This window comes from Coregonus clupeaformis, chromosome 33 (genome assembly GCF_020615455.1).
Source record: "Coregonus clupeaformis isolate EN_2021a chromosome 33, ASM2061545v1, whole genome shotgun sequence".
Taxonomy (NCBI): domain Eukaryota; kingdom Metazoa; phylum Chordata; class Actinopteri; order Salmoniformes; family Salmonidae; genus Coregonus; species Coregonus clupeaformis.
The window spans coordinates 19,271,088-19,288,346 of record NC_059224.1 but is presented as its reverse complement, the minus strand read 5'-3'; positions in this window follow the sequence as shown (position 1 = coordinate 19,288,346).

The window sequence follows — 17,259 nt, the reverse complement described above, 5'->3', positions numbered from 1 at the left end:
AAAGTGTTTAATAGGTTTTGTTAAATTGAGCTGCTTTTGTCAACTCCACATAGCCTTATCCAAATGTTCTTTGGGTAGAGCTTTGAGCACAATTGAATGTGCACCTGTTGAGTTTATGAATGTGCAAATGTATTGTTACTAGTATTGCCTAAAACGAATGTCGATCGATTATCATTGAGAGAGAGGTTGAGTTATGGATTTTGTCAACGGTAGACCGTTTGGGCATCCCCCTCATCTACCAGAGCTGTGTGACAGACAGAGACAGCGGTTCCCATCGCCCTTTAGTAGTCGGGAACGAAGCAGGTGTTCTGAGTCGGGGATGCACACGCTAATGTAGACTAGAGCAGTGTGGTGGCCTCCTCCCTTCGCCCCCCTGTGCCCGCTCGCCGGGGCGGAAAGATGCAGCCTCTCCTCTCCGTCTGAGGAGCAGGGTGCCGGGGTGAGGGGACGATCGCACCCGTAGACCGCATCATTGACAGTGACACCCTGACCTTGAAAGCTTGCGGGCTTTCACCCGGTAACTTCAGAAATCCATAATTCTGATTTTTAATTATGAACATTCCCACGGTACCCTAGAGGATATATGGACGTTGAAAGTGTCGATTTAAACGGACAAGGGCGGGGTACAATGGCGTAGTTAATTGCAATTAGTCGTTGTCAAGTCTTTCACCCTTAAAACTGCCTTCAGGATGGCTCGCTTGGTTTAGTCCATTTTGAGCATGCTCGAGCTGGTCCAAGTATCAACTTCTCTAAGTTTGTTATATATAAATATAATTAATGTGTTAAAGAGCAAACTACGCAGGTGGATATCATCAGGCCTATCAAAACTAAAACTTAGCCTATTTAGTAAACGTGTCTTAAAAATAAAATAATTGCTTCACAAAATTGATATTCCACATTTGGTACGATGAGCTTTATTGCACACACTTCTTTCTATGTTTGCTACTTTTTGTGGGGCTTGATTTTGAAATGCATATGGGAGGGTGTGTGTGTGTGGGGGGGGTGGGGGGGGCAGTTGAATGTGCGAGATAATCTCCTTAACTCTTTCTAATCCTCGTCAATCACTGATAGCCTTTACACAAATATAACCAACATCATGGTTGCCTGGGTTGCTTGCTTTCACTTTTTGTATTAGTGACTCCCTTCTTCTCCAGCAGTCAATGAAATATCGTTAACAAAGGACCAGTGGATTGTGTATCTGGTTTTTTGCTTGACAGCATCAGTATGCAACTACTTAAATAGTCTTTAAAAATTCGAGAGGCGTAGGCTTAAGTGTCACAACACTTATTTATTGGAATAACTCTATAGGCTATAGAAAGCAGATATTACCACCATGACATTTTTCACCATTATTAGCAATGAAAACCATATGAAGGCTATCAACTAGGCTGCATTATTTTATATCAAATCAATCGAAAGGTAGCACTAATAAGATGTGCGTAAACCTATGGAGAGAAGTCAGTAAGCGCTATAGAGAACAAACAATATTATTGTGAGATGGAAAGGATGGGTGTGGATACGGTGGGAACATGTGGGTCTGAGCAAATGTGATGTCATTAGTGCTTGTAGAAATTAATGTACATACATGTTAAGTTGTCTATTGTCGTTGTCTATGTATGTTTTTGTATTGTAAGAAAACAAAAATAAAATCTAACAAAAACAAAAGAGAGCAAACATAATAGATCCAAGTCACCAAAGACCTAGTGCTGCAACCTGGTATCAGAGCATTTCGTTTTATTCTGTACGTAAATTGAGACACCACATTTAGTATGATATATTACGTTTCGTATGGTAGACAGGGCATAGACTGTTTAGTGCCAAAAATAAGGGATTCAATACATGTAAAAAAAAATATATTTAAAAAAGTGTTTCCTGATCTTTCTTATATCTCTCAGATGTAGGAGAGACACTTCAGAACAAACTTCCTTTTGATATTTTTGGGGGACCAACTGTTGTTCCATGTAGTGAATCTGTTATTCAATGCGTTTGTATGGGCTAATAGCAGTAAGGCCAAATTACATTTTCATCAAATAATTTTTTTATATATTCTTTTTCATACTTCAAGGGGTCTTACAATTCAAAATCAAATAGCTAAATGATCCTTGGTATGACCTTCTTAAAACAATTCCATATAGCTTAGTAGAACCCCCCAACCCCTCCCTCGGCTTAGACAGGGCTAAGACTCTGATGGGTTAGAACTGGCCTTACAGAGGATGAACAGTTCATACAGTGCCTTCCAAAAAGTATTCATTTCATACCCCTTGAATTATTCCACATTTTGTTGTGTTGCAGCCTGAATTTAAAATTGATTAAATATTTTTTAAAATCTCACCCATCTACACACAATGTAAACATGTTTTTAGATACTTTTTTTGCACATTTATTGAATATTAAATAGAGAAATATCTCATTTACGTAAGTTTTCACAACCCTGAGTCAATACTTTGTAGAAACACCTTTTGCAGCGATTACAGCTGTGAGTCTTTCTGTGTAAGTCTCTAAGAGCTTTCCACACCTGGATTGTGCAACATCTGCCCATTATTCTTTTCAAAATTCTTCAAGCTCTGTCAAATTGGTTGTTGATCATTGCTAGACAACCATTTTCAGGTCTTGCCATAGATGTTCATGTAGATTTAAGTCAAAACTGTAACTCTGCCACTCAGGAACATTCAGTCTTCTTGGTAAGCAACTCCAGTGTAGATGTGGCCTTGTGTTTTAGGTTATTGCCAGTGTCTCCCAGTGTCTGGTGGAAAGCAGACTAAACCAGGTTTTCCTCTAGGATTTTGCCTGTGCTTAGCTCCATTCTGTTTCTTTTTAATCCTGAAAAACTTAAAGATTACAAGCATACCCATAACATAATGCAGCCACCACCATACTTGAAAATATGGATAGTGGTAGTCAGTAAAGTGTTGTATTGGATTTGCCCCAAACCTAACACTTTGTATTCAGGACAAAATGTAAATTCTTGCAGTATTACTTTAGTGCCTTGTTGCAATATTTTAATTTTATTTTGTACAGTTTGGGGTACAGAGATGAGGTAGTCATTCACATTTTTTACTCTGGAACTTATTTAAGCAATTCCACTTTGACATGATGGGGTATTGTGTGTAGGCCAGTGACAAAAAAATCTATATTTAATCCATTTTAAATTCAGGCTGTAACACAACAAAATGTAATTCAGGCTGTAACACAAGTCAAGGGGCGTGAATATTTTATGAAGGCACTGTATCTCAACCAATCTAAATAGGCATACACTGTAACGGAAAAGACCATGAACTGCAGCACACTGTAAATTATTGTGCATTGTAGGAAAATGTTGGTATTTTGAATAGTACTGTAACTCCACCCCACAGAATACAGTACCATACCGTATCTTTGGAGCACCGAAAACCTTTTGACCGCTAGTGGGTGCATGGTATAGTTGTTTCTAGCTTATTAACATATTTGGTGGCGTGCCTTGTAAGAGGCTATATTTGTTGCACCCGTGTGTGATAATGCTATAACAATTTAACTCCTATGTGGTTATAAGGTTCCATCAATTAAAAAAAAAGTATAGGGGACAGATTGGAGTGGCAGCAAGTCTTAAATAGTTGCACATTTTGCTGTGTCCTTTTGGTCTGTTTTGCCCTGTAGTTGCTGCCTGTTTGGAAGCCTTTGTTCAGGCCTCTAGAAGCGCAAGTGATATAAAACACAAAATATTAATTAATCAACTGTAACGTGTCAACACTTTATCTAGCTGCCAACCTGCTTGCATCAATCCCTTGTAATTACAGTAAAATACTGTGAAATTTAAACCCCTCCCCTCAATTCATCCAGTCATTAATTCATTCCGATTACAGTAGCATATATTTTCTACAGTATAATACAGTACATTTTACGGTATTGTACTGTGAGTCATTACACAGTACTTGCTTTGATACCGTATTTATATTACAGTAGGTGTGTACTATAATATCATATACAGAATTGTACTTGCCACCCAGCTGCCTGTAAATTACTGTCAAATTCATGGTAACCCCTTTACAGTGTTTACATGATTAAATAAATTATGAACAGGAAACATTAGTCTGTGAAAAAGGTATGGGCCTCTGAAACAGTTGAAGCTCTTATTTGCTAGTTTTAAAATATGCAAGTCTCAAATTGTACAATCAGCATCACAAATCAGAGTCAATAACGGATTGCTAGCATAGGCTACAGTAGTAACAGGTAACATTACATTTCAGCACCATGGACAGCTCCGGTGAAGAGTCGACTAAACAGGAGAAACAGATACCTGGCGTGGAGGACGGACTGGAGGGTGGGATGAGGGCTGAGGGTGGGGGGGGAATCACCCACTTGCGCTGTGTTCACAATTTCAGTTTAGTGATGTGTGGGGGACTCTGTGTTCATGGTCTTGAAGGTATTTTCCCCGGAAAACAATTTGGAATTATACAAATAAATAAATAACAGCAACCTCAAAACGTCATCATAAATTGACCATCCACTGTAATCCTGTGGCCCCACATTTTGGCCCCACACATGTTTGTGGCCCCACACTAACATGCCTCTATGGATGGTGCCATCATACTGACTACCTGTTGCTGTCATTACATTTTGAGTGGCATTGGTCTGGACTTACAACTGTCTGTATTTCCATTCCCCTATCACTACCATGCCAGTGTCCCAGTTCCCTTAATACTTCCCAGACAGCCAGTGGAATGGCACACCCCATTGACCTGTTGAATGATGGGTGGCCAGATTACCATCCCTGGCACACCACAACCCCACCCACCCACCTCCCTCCACCAAACCCTGCCTTGCAGGGGGTCAACACAGGGCATCCATCTCTCAGTCTGGGTCTTTAGGATTGGTACAAACAGGGAAAAAACACACAGCCAGCTCCCTGGTCCAACACACATGCACATTGCACACACCTACAGGCACATTTCCTCTACCCCAGGCATATCTCCTTTACCCCAAACACACCTACACCCCCTCTACCTATACAACCCACCTGGCTACAGTTATTGAAATGTACCTAAAAGAAACCCTCCAAAAGCTCATCATGCCAGAACCCAAACCCGCCACAAGTCGAGGCCGTCTGGTGCGGTCGGTGCGGTAGGATGCTCTGACAAATCTATTTGGGGCAAATTGTCAGTGAGAAACTTCCGCTCGAACTGCCTCGGACAAAACTGGCTGTTGGGGAGAGCAAATCCCGCTGCATGAGGGTGGGGACAATGGGGTTGAATGTGTTGATGTGCGGCCGGTGGCTAGGGAGGGACAATGGGTGGATTAGTCCGTCCCCTGGCTGACTGATTTGAGATGGCTCCTCTCGGGCCCTCACCGTGGGGAGTCCCATTGTTCACCTCCTGATTCCCACTTCTCACAAACTCCAAACAAAAGTCAATCTCTTTCTCAAGGGGGGGGAAATATCAACCTGGGCCGTGTTACCCTCTCTGCGCCGCTCGGGAAAGTGACTAAAAACTTAATTTGCCAGGGATGAGTAACTCCACTAACTTCCTATACTTTTCTCATTTTCCCCCTTTCTTCTTCTCTCTCTTCTTCCTTTGGGGTGTCTATCTGAGGGTCCATGCTGGGTAGTGGGAAGGTTCTATACCCCCTCCCTGATCTGAAGGACGCTCGGCTGGGGTTTTCAGACTGGAGTGGAGCTGTAAGGCACCTGTTGGAGGCTTAGGCCTGCAGCCTGCAGCTTTGCGGCCTGCGGCCCATTAATATTAAAATATACAGAGATGCCATCACGGGCCGCTCTGAAATCGGTCTGATGTCGCCCCTGGGTTCCCTCTGGACGGACCTCTGCTTTCAGTCGCTGGTGAAGAGACCTCTGCTTTCAGTCGCTGGTGAAGAGACCTCTGCTTTTCTTCCTTTTTTCCCTGTCTTCGCTTTTTCTTTTTTTCTCTGAAAAGGCTCGTTAACAAATTATGACAGCTGAGTAGAGAGGCTTAAGCCGTTCACGCTGCAAAGACAAACAGGTTAGAGCCCAGGAGGCAGGAGAGCAGGCTGCAGTATAGAAGAGCAGGGAACACTGTTGGGCTGGTTGCTTATAGCTGCTGCATGACTTCATTGATCTATCTATGCATCCATCCACGCATATACTGTATACACAAACAAATGTCTACCGTAAACACACAGCTACAGAGACTGCCAAAACTATACAATGAGGCATTTGTTTATGATTATGATAAGTAGAATTGACAATAAACAGAGGCTTATGCAGTACATTTTTTATTCCATACTATTTATATAATGTTCAGAGTTCAAAACCTTTAATAAAAGCAGAATGAATGACTATTCTAAAGAAGTACAATAACTATATTGAATAGATGCAGAGTATCTGATCATTTATTTCAGACAAAATAGCATTAAAGATAAGTGCAAAATAAATGACACAAACACACACACACATAAATGCCATCACTGCCATTCTATCATGTCTGTTAACACCAACACCAGTCAAGCCATCTGTGGTTACAGTAAAGACTGGTTGCGGTCGTCAGATAGATTAGCTAAACAATGGTTGTCATTGGGTTTGATCACAACAATGGTCGCGGTAATCTCTGGGTTCAACTGCAGTCATCATGGTAGAGTGAGAGTCATTATACTCAAACCGCTCATTTGTAGTGGCTGCGGTCCTCAGTCAATCAGTTCAAACAGCAATGGATGCGGTCATGTCACGTTCGACCTTCAGGTAAAGCAGAGCTCATGCCCGGCTTGGCTCACCAGGCCTGCGTACCAAATGGCACCCTATTCACTATATAGTGCACTACTTTTGAAAAGGACCCATAGGGCTCTGGACAAAAGTAGTGCATTATATAGTGAATAGGGTGCCATTCGGACACTGCCTAGGTGAAATGGTCATACCTTGGTTTCACGGTCCTTCCTGTCATTAACCCCATATAACCCTACGGCATTGGAGCTGTCATCAAGACCCTCACAGTCACTTAGTGTGTCTTAATACAGAGCAGACCAGACAGCTGGGTGTTGGGGTCTGGGCTCTGCAGACAGATGGTCACTGCTGTTGCTCTTCCAAACTTCCTACTCTTGATGTTCCTAGTCTTGGTGTTCCTGCTCTTGGTGTTCCTACTCTTGGTGTTCCTACTCTTGGTGTTCCTACTCTTGGTGTTCCTACTCTTGGTGTTCCTAGTCTTGGTTCCTACTCTTGGTGTTCCTACTCTTGGTGTTCCTAGTCTTGGTGTTCCTACTCTTGGTGTTCCTACTCTTGGTGTTCCTACTCTTGGTGTTCCTAGTCTTGGTGTTCCTACTCTTGGTGTTCCTAGTCTTGGTGTTCCTAGTCTTGTTGTTCCTAGTCTTGTTGTTCCTAGTCTTGGTGTTCCTAGTCTTGGTGTTCCTAGTCTTGTTGTTCCTAGTCTTGGTGTTCCTAGTCTTGTTGTTCCTAGTCTTGTTGTTCCTAGTCTTGGTGTTCCTAGTCTTGGTGTTCCTACTCTTGGTGTTCCTAGTCTTGGTGTTCCTAGTCTTGTTGTTCCTAGTCTTGGTGTTCCTAGTCTTGTTGTTCCTAGTCTTGGTGTTCCTAGTCTTGTTGTTCCTGGTCTTGGTGTTCCTAGTCTTGTTGTTCCTAGTCTTGTTGTTCCTAGTCTTGGTGTTCCTAGTCTTGGTGTTCCTAGTCTTGTTCTTCCTAGTCTTGTTGTTCCTAGTCTTGTTGTTCCTAGTCTTGGTGTTCCTAGTCTTGGTGTTCCTACTCTTGGTGTTCCTAGTCTTGGTGTTCCTACTCTTGGTGTTCCTAGTCTTGGTGTTCCTACTCTTGGTGTTCCTAGTCTTGGTGTTCCTACTCTTGGTGTTCCTAGTCTTGGTGTTCCTACTATTGCTGGGGATGTGACAGGTTTAGAAAAATAAGAAACTCTGGCACACTGGTAATCTTGAATACTCACAAACAAGGTCCATTGAATTGCTTGTGGAATATTCTAGAAATACCAGTGTGCTGGAGTATCTTATTTTTCAAATATATATATTTTCCAACCATGCACCTCAAACTCTGCTATAGGTGTGTGAACTATTCATTTTTCTATATTACAGCATCAAACAGCCCTTACCTTGACTGGATTCTCACTGCTGGATGCTCAGTGATTGCTGATCTAAATCCGAGGAAATTTAAAATGGGATAAAGATATTTCATTTCAAAAGCACATAAAGTAGTCCCTCTTTTAAGTTACCTCCAAATGAATCAGTGGTAAAGTAAAGTTTTTTTTTTTTTACAATGCAGTGTCATTTTGAAACTCTAAAACAATAATGCAGGCAAAGAGGTCGTTTTTTTCTTTCCGTCTTTCTTTCTAAAGTTCACCTCATTTTTTCAAGTCAGTGCAGTCTCTTTCCCATCCTTAAATCCCCCCACCAAAGTTTCAGATACGAACAATCAAACAATACACAGATGCTGTCCTTCAGCCCTTACCCCCCCCTGCCCCTCAACCCAGAACTATCATTCATAACCTTTCTGTGGAGGCCTGAGAGAAAGAGGTGCGGTAAAGAGAGAGAGAGAGAGAGAGAGAGAGAGAGGAGAGAGGGAGGGAGGGAGGTAAGGGGGAGTGGAGGAGAGCAACACGGCAGCTTATTTAGAAGACTTCCTTTATTGGAACATGTGCAGGCAGTTCAGTCACAAAGGACTTAAATAGGATATTTTCTGTTCCCTATAGTCGCTTTCCCCCTTTTAAGTGCCGAGAGGGAAAAAGTAAGTTTACAACTCCCTCCTCAATGGGGGCTCTTCACTCTCAGGTTGCTGGGACCTGAGTGACCTACGAAAGTTAATTAGGAGGTTAACAAAGAGCGAGCCGGAGCAGAATGCCTCGCCTCTCCTCCAGCCAAAGATGTCATCCATTAATTAGGAAAATCTTTAAGGTGGCCTTATTGAATTTACAGAAAGCCCCGCGGTTGGCGGGCAACAGTTTTTTGATCAAGCCCTTCCTCAAACAATGCCTTTTCTGGGGGTTAAAAAAGAAGAAGAAGAAGAAGAAGAAGAAGAAGAAGAAGAAGAAGAAGAAGAAGAAGAAGAAGAAGAAGAAGAAGAAGAAGAAGAAGAAGAAGAAGAAGAAGAAGAAGAAGAAGAAGAAGAAGAAGGGAGGAGATTGGTTGGGTTGGAGGAGAGAGAGAGAGAGAGAGAGAGAGAGAGAGAGAGAGAGAGAGAGAGAGAGAGAGAGAGAGAGAGAGAGAGAGAGAGAGAGAGAGAGAGAGAGAGAGAGAAGAAGAAGAAGGGGAAAAATGAGAAGAAAAATAAGAAACGTATGGGTTTCCAGTGTGGTACAGTTGAATGGGGGGAGCCGCTGATTGTGACAGCTCAGATTCACATGGGAATGGGGGGCATACTTTAAGGATGATGTCATGCAAAGGCAACCTGGGGACTTGAGGGGAGGAGGCGGTGACAGGGGTGTGTGAGGGGCGGAGGGGAGCGCACCACGCTCAAGCCACAGGGGCCACTCAAAGTTAACATTGCTGCCTGCATCTGGGCCAACTCCTTTTCTTTTTGCAGAGATGGGAGAGGCTAACCTAAGCACACAACCTCCACCACCACTACCCTTTTTACAAACCAGAGCATCACCTGCTTTACGGATAACTCCTAGATAACTAACTAACTGCAGAATTCAGGGGAGTCAAATAATCATGTAAGTTAACAAATGAGTGCGTAAATTCACACACATCAGGAGGTATGCTTGCTTTCAATAAATGTTTCTCTCTTTCTCCACAGTCTAAAGTCTTATTCAGTCAAATAATAAACCCATAACCGGTTTATGCATAGTTAAGTCAAAATTAACATTTATCATGCAGCAATAAAACATGTTTGAATTAACACACAGTTAAGTATTTTGCACAGTAATCATTTTAGTTGACTGCATGAAACATGAATACAGTTTTATTTTGTGGCTAGTTCACATCCTCTACACTATCAAACTATGTGTGCTTTTGTGTTATTCAGAGTAACCTGAATGTGGAACATTTCCACACAATTTGATCATTTAACAGTTCAGATTGCAAGCTGCCTATTCCATGCCACATGATATTTGAACCAGTTGGGTTACATTGCCGCTTTGCATCTTATCAGGAGCAACAAGTGAAATCATACACACATTCGGGACAGACAGGCTTAGTCTGACCCATGCAATGAGGATGAGGATGATGAGGATGAGGATGATGATATGTGTATGGTTTTATCAGGTCATGAACATGAGCTGAACACCAAGTCAGCAAAGTCAGCAACTCCTCTCTATCACTAAAACCCACAGACATCCCATTTAACCATGATGAGAATAGTTCCTCCTCACTCCCACACACCCCTCTCCCACAGTCTCACAGGGGTCGGAGTGATGTGAACTCCTCACCCCACCCCTCGCATGGACTAATCGGAGGGGAGGATCTAGGCCTATGTGTTTTGTTGCTTGTCAAAAACAATCACTCCTCGGGCCATTACATTTACAGCACGTCGTACTTTAATTGGTGTAACGCAGTGAGCGCTGAGAGGCGCGGGAGGCGGCCCACAAAGACCAGCGCGCAGTGAATGAGAAGAGACTCGCACAAAACTGCTCTTCACAGTGAAAAAAGTTCAGAGTTAGCCACTAACAAGGTGGTATAGAGGAGCTCTCTTTTTAAGTGATACCAAGTTGCACTGTTCCGGCCAAAAGCTAGAAAACCATTAACCGCAGTGTTTGGCCCTAAATGTTTTCGTTGAACAGGCCGTGCGTAAACAACTGGTGAGAAAATAAGTTACGGGCAAAAACCAGAGGGGGTAATTTACTTTTTACATTTCTCTCAATGGTTTTAGTGGTTTGTTGTTGCGTTATTTTTTTCTTTATAATATAACGAAATGTCCACCTGTAAAATAATAGGCCTATATTTCAGGGCATAACAACTTTATTACTGGTGCGCCTCCACCCCCCCTCTCTCTCTCTCGCTTCTCTCTCTCTCTCTCTTCTCTCTCTCTCTCCCTCTCTCGCTCTCTCCCTCTCTCGCTCTCTCCCTCGCCCGCTCGCCCCTTCCTTCTGTTTGGGCACTGGAGGTTGTCAGCCGGGGTTTATGTTCAGTTCACTGGAGCTGAAAGAAGTCAGCTTCGTGTCTTGTTATGAAACAAGACGTCTCTGCCTCCCAGTACGCGGGAGCGATGAGAAATGATCGCGGCGAGCTGGGGAAGCAGAGCGCTCTCCGCGCCAGGCCCATCTCTAGAGGCGACCAGCAGTGAGGAAGTCAAAGCAGCTTTTGTGTCGCTTCTGCTGGCTGCATGTTTGTTAATTATCCCGTCTGTGTGCTCAGACAACTTGGGCTCCCCGAGAGAGCCAACCAACCCAGTCGACGGAAGAGTGCACAACACACCGTCAACAAAGATTAACTTATCTCAGAGCCATGCATCGAGATGTCTGATTGGGGAAGACACTGCAAAACAAAGAGCTATCTTGTGTGAACTGCTACCAATAGACTAAATTATTCAAACCACATTTTCCTGTTTATGTTTGGGGTATAGGCATATAGGCCTACGCCTGTTGATCATTAGTGACCAAACCAATCCAAATGCTTTGCAATTATGATGAGGAGGATAATATTAATCATATCAGCAGCAGCCTCTGTAGAGGTATAAGGGCTGCCTACTGGCTGTACTTCACTTCTTATCAAATTGATCTTGGCCAGCAGTTTTGGGGCTAAAAGGAAACTAGGCTTATTCTGCACCCACTCAGATAACCATACCCAAAACTCTTAATCGGTTTGGCACAGTCTATTCTAACTTTGGAAATAGTCAGTGAATGGCAATTAATCTGTTGGCAGTTCAGTCCCTGCGGTCTTGGGAAGCAGTTTGGGAGCATCCGTCTTTTTCTCCAGAAAGTGAAAGTGCACGTCAGTCCTCTGAACGCCTTCATTGAGCCCCAACTTGATGGTTCTCTATCCCGCTCAGATCAGTTCTTTAGAGCGCAGAATAGCGCCGAATAGCCTCGCCTTGATCAGCATCAATTGTCATCCCGGGTTTCTGGCCACTTTGGCCGCCAGTGGGCGAAGTCAGGGCTAATCCCTGGACAGGGAATCACGGGGAAAGAGAAAAGCAACAATAACCAAGTCAAGCGTAAAAAATGAAAGCGAAATCTCTATTATCATCTCCCTGCATTTCCCAGCGATCTAGTGAAAATCAGGCTAGTTTGTGAGTCGAATCAGACGCCCAGGGAAGAATATGGGGTCGCGCTGGGTTGGTAGACTCACACGATGAAGAGGGCAATATTTCGGTGAAAGGGGGCCTCGCATTTGCAAAATCCCTCTCACATCCCGACATAACCATTAAATGCAGACTGACTTTATGTTGTATAGAGAGCGACAAACAAGAAAAGAGGCACAGTTCTCCAATGAAAGAATGGGGTTTTGGAGGATTAGGGACGGCCCGAAGGATGAAGAATAACTTCTGAATAACTTTACAGCTATTTTCTCCCCTTGCTTGCAAGAGCCAAGTTTACTGCTAAACCGGTTTACGTTTAACCCCTTATTGCATCCACTTTCCCAGATTTCCTTGCAACAAATGAATGTTGGTTTGCGCAAAAATCTGATCTTTTTTACGCAGTCATTTTTCATGAACTTCTTCATCAGATCTAGCCTAAGTGCTTTCAAAATAGCTGTCTTATTATCATATAGGCCTAGCTTTTTATTTATAACTTGTAATAAATAATTAGTTATTATCACTAACATCACATGCATATAAGTAGGCCTACACTGTAACGGAAAACTGTAATTTATACGGTAATTTTAGGTATTATCAACAGTCAAAAATAAAAAAACATCTAAAATGTGTTACTGCAGCATACTGTAAATTATGGTGCGTTGCGGAAAAATTGCTGTATTTCGAATGGTACCTTCCACCCCACAGAATACAATACCATACTGTGCCACAAACCTTTTGACCACTAGTGGGTGCATGGTATTGTTGTTTCTGGGTCATTAACATATTTTGAGGCGTGCCTTGAAAATACTATATTTGTTGCGCCCCTGAGGGAGAATGCTGTATCAATTTAACTCCTATGTGGTTATAGCGTCCCTTCAATTTGTATGGGGGACAGATTGGAGTGGCAACCAGTCTTAAACCTTAAATGGTTGAGCATTTTGCCATGTTCTTTGGATCTGTTTTGCCCTGTGGTTGCTGCCAGTTTGGAAGCCTTTGTGAAGGCCTCTAGAAGTGCAAGTGATATAATTTATTTTAATTAATATACTGTATTAAGCTACTTGCACCAATCCCTTGCAATTACAGTAAAATCCTGTGAAATACAAACCCCTCCCCCCAATGAATTTCATTCATTCATTCTGATTATGGTAATATTAACTTTTTTTTACAGTATAATACAGAACATTTTATGGTATTGTACTGTGTGTCATTACACAGTACTTGCTTTGATACCGTATTTATATTACAGTTGGTGTACTGTAAAATGAAATCCAGAATTTTATTAGCAGCTGAGCTGTCTGTAAAATACTGTAAAGTTCATACCAACCCCATACCATGTAGGATATTTGATAGGCCTATTGTATACAGTTACAAACGGTGTTGGGGAAGCTACTCTGAAAATATAGTTTACCAAGCTGCAAGAAGTTAAGATACACTAAACCTACCCTTAAGAAACATGTAGTTTACTTAACTAAAGTTATTTTGAAAAAGTAGTTCACTACTTGCAAACTACTTCGTGAAAAATGATCATATCTAAATCTAAAATGTCATAGACTACACATTGCAAGAACATATCACTCTGGTGTCAGATGTTAACATAATGTGTAATTTAACCTATTAAACACAACAAATATGTTTCAAGTGAAAATTAGGCAGGTCTGATGCCGAAAAATATAGCAAATATTGCCTACTTTACCCATATTTGCTGTACACCACTATATGCAAAAAGGGAATTAACTACTAAAAACACTACCAAGATTTGAATTTCGCTCAACTACCACCAAGCTACAACAAAATATAATTAAATTACTAGTTGAACAGGGCTACATGCAATTCACTACTCCCCATCACCAGCCACAAATGACATATCACAGATAATCCCAAAAATGCTTTGAAAGATTTGAAAAAATTAGAACTTAGAAAATGTTGCTGAAGTTGCTTAGTCCAATATGCTGAAATAGGCCTATTTAGAAGGAGGGAAATTGCGCTCAAGGCTATGTAGCTTAATACATTTCAAAAATATAAATGAGATTTATGCATGCAGTCCTCTTAGCTTGTGTGTATTTGCTGTAATTTATATTATGGATATTAAGATTATTCAATTAATAGGCCTGTGCTATATACATTTATATCCGTTTGAGAATAAGATGATACTCTCTTGGTCTCATAGGCTTACTAATGATTTCTTATCGAACGTGGAATCACAAGGCGGTCTCCTCCTGCCTCATCACCTTACTGATGAGCCCTTGAGGCGATGGGAGACACTCTGCGAGCCTAATTAGGGATTTTTGTCCTCGTGGAGCGGGATTCGGTATCTATCACATGCTAATGAACCCCTTCAGTAGGTTCCATCCTTTCCATTCGCCACGGAATTAACCGACAGTCATGCAATATGGCCTAACAAGTTCTTAGATTGACATTTATAACACATAAGGCAATAGCCATCTACTAGATCTTTATACAGTGCTTTTTACTAAACACAAGTCATCATGTATTACAATAAAGGTCAATTCGGGGACTGTATATTTTAGTTGTTTTATCAATGTTTATTCGCGTCTGAATCTCAGTCTCTTTAGCCCAGCGAGTGAGTTTATAATAAGGTTATTTTGTTTGAAGATTTACACATGATTTTCACAGCATGACAGCGTCCTAAATGGCACCATATTCCCCCTATGGGCCATGGTCAAAAGTAGTGCACTATATAGGGAATAGGGTGTCATTTGGTACAGAAACCTATACTTCTGAAGATTTACACATGATTTGCATAACCTGGCAGGTTTCCCTGAACAGATTCTTCATGACGTTAGTGCCTCCGGGCCGTCAGTCCATTGTGCGTCCAAAATGGAACCTTATTCTCTATTTAGTGCACTACTTTTGACCAGGGCCCATAGAGTTTTGGTCAAAAGTAGGGCACTATATAGGGAATAGGATGCCATTTGGGCCAAACACGTTTGACGCGCAGAGACCCGTCTAGTATAGGGAAGGGAAGGGAAGGGAGGGGGCCGTTTAGTGCACAATAAACACAATTATGAGAAATATGGAATTATGAGAAATATGGAATTGTTGACACGGCTATGATCCTAAAGACCAGATATAGTCCTTATTATAAGTTATAATCATTAGCATGGGAGGGGGGTCGTTTAGTGCACAATAAACACAATTATGAGAAATGTGTAATTGTTGAAAAGGCTATGATCCTAAAGCAGATATAGCTTAATCATGATAGCAGTTATCGTTTTGCTTAGCTTAAGTATATCATTTTCCATCACAAAAACATATCAATAACATTCTTCAAAGTCAGTTAGGCCTATCCTAACGGTTATGACCAATAATAACATAACAAAACTGTGATCATTGACTAATTTCCATCCATTCATATAGATTTTGTGGTCAAGTTTCCAAACAGCATGAGACAGAAGGTGTGTCTGTAGCCTAACCAGCTTTATAATACCTGCCAACACTAATGAATTGCCTTCAGCAGTGACATGCAGGCACACAAACAGACGCATGCATTCGTGCACACACGCGCAGACCAGTGGCATAGCACAGTTTAGCGGCCCCCTGCAAGGTCCGAGCAATTTTTGTCTGTGTGTAAAGTTCTGAACGATTAGTGCTTTTTAGGTCAGTTCATGTCGGTTCATTATAACAAAAATTATCACGGTTTTCGATTATTAAAAAACAAACATTAAATGCACTATGCATTATGTGGGTTGAATGCTGTAACAACACAGAATAAAGAAATTAATAAAAGTCCCATGGTGATATTGACTGTCCATTACTGCTTATCACTTATTAACCATCATTTATTCACATGAGTTCACTTTATCATCACTTGAGTCATCATCTCATCTCTACAGAGCTGCTGCCATGGGCGGATTGGCCGTCTGGCAATTCTGGCAAATGCCAGAAGGACCGGAACATCTTTTATTAGGATGGGCTGGTGGAAATGTACAATAATTATATATACAGTATATAACAATTCTGTACACTGCCAGCGGCCCATTAACTTGTTTTTTTAAACGACTTTTGTGCTATTCTGCAGACAGAAATAGCAGCCGTTTTTTGTGTAAAAAGAAAAGCACCCTCAGCACCCCTACTTCCCGTGGTTATGGTTGTAATAATGTTTTATATTGAGCATTTGGCTCTGGGCAACTGCCGGTCCCCCTACCAAGATTGGCCGGCCCGGTTTTCTGATTGGCTGAGCTGAGATGGCACAAATTCACATTCAAAGTCAAACGTGCGTCATCAAAGAGAGTGAGACCCGCCCTGACTCTGTCAGTCAAAACGTTAGAGACCAAAAAAGGGCTATTGAGGCTGACACTGCTAAATGTGTGAAATTACCGACTTTGCTAAAAGTTCTGGTTCAGCTGGTCCGAGTGCAGTGTCTGTGAGAAATGACAGATCATCTGCTGCGGTGCAGTCAAGGTAAGAAGGAAACAGACAGACACACTCACGCACACTGACACAGATCATGTAGCCTACTACTGCAGTTAGGCCTAATATTTTGGCTGTATATTATATTAAATATATTTCATACCTACTATAGTAGGCAAATTAGGGGAGGGGGATTCGGGGTGACATTTAGACATTAGGCTACTCATCTCTTGGGCTAATGGTATTCCGATTTTAGTTGAGGTCCTTTCCTGAATATGACAATGTAAAAATTGATGTCTTGCTCAGTAAAAGACGGAAAAGCATTGACTACTTTTGATGCACAATGGGTTTATAGTGAATGGCTAATACATGTAATTATTATTATTATTATTATTATTATTATTATTATTATCGTTGCAGTGTAGTATCCAGGCGTTGCAGAGCCATTGCAAATATTGTTCAGGATTTTTTGGGGTGAGATTATTATCTACTAGCCTACACATTATAAACTATTCAAGTCATTTTCCTTTCAAAATCACAAAAGGGATGAACATCTGAACAATTAAATGAACACGGTTTATGATGAGCAGAAGGTGCTCCGGAGGCCAGAATCCATATAAAAACGGCATATTATCGCCAGACTTCTGAGCAGGCATTAGAATAGGCCCTAATGCCACGCATTCTCTCCCCCTTATTTTCATTAGGCTCTGATGACTGCGAAATTGCTGCGGACTGCAAGTTATCAAGAGCCACTAATTTCG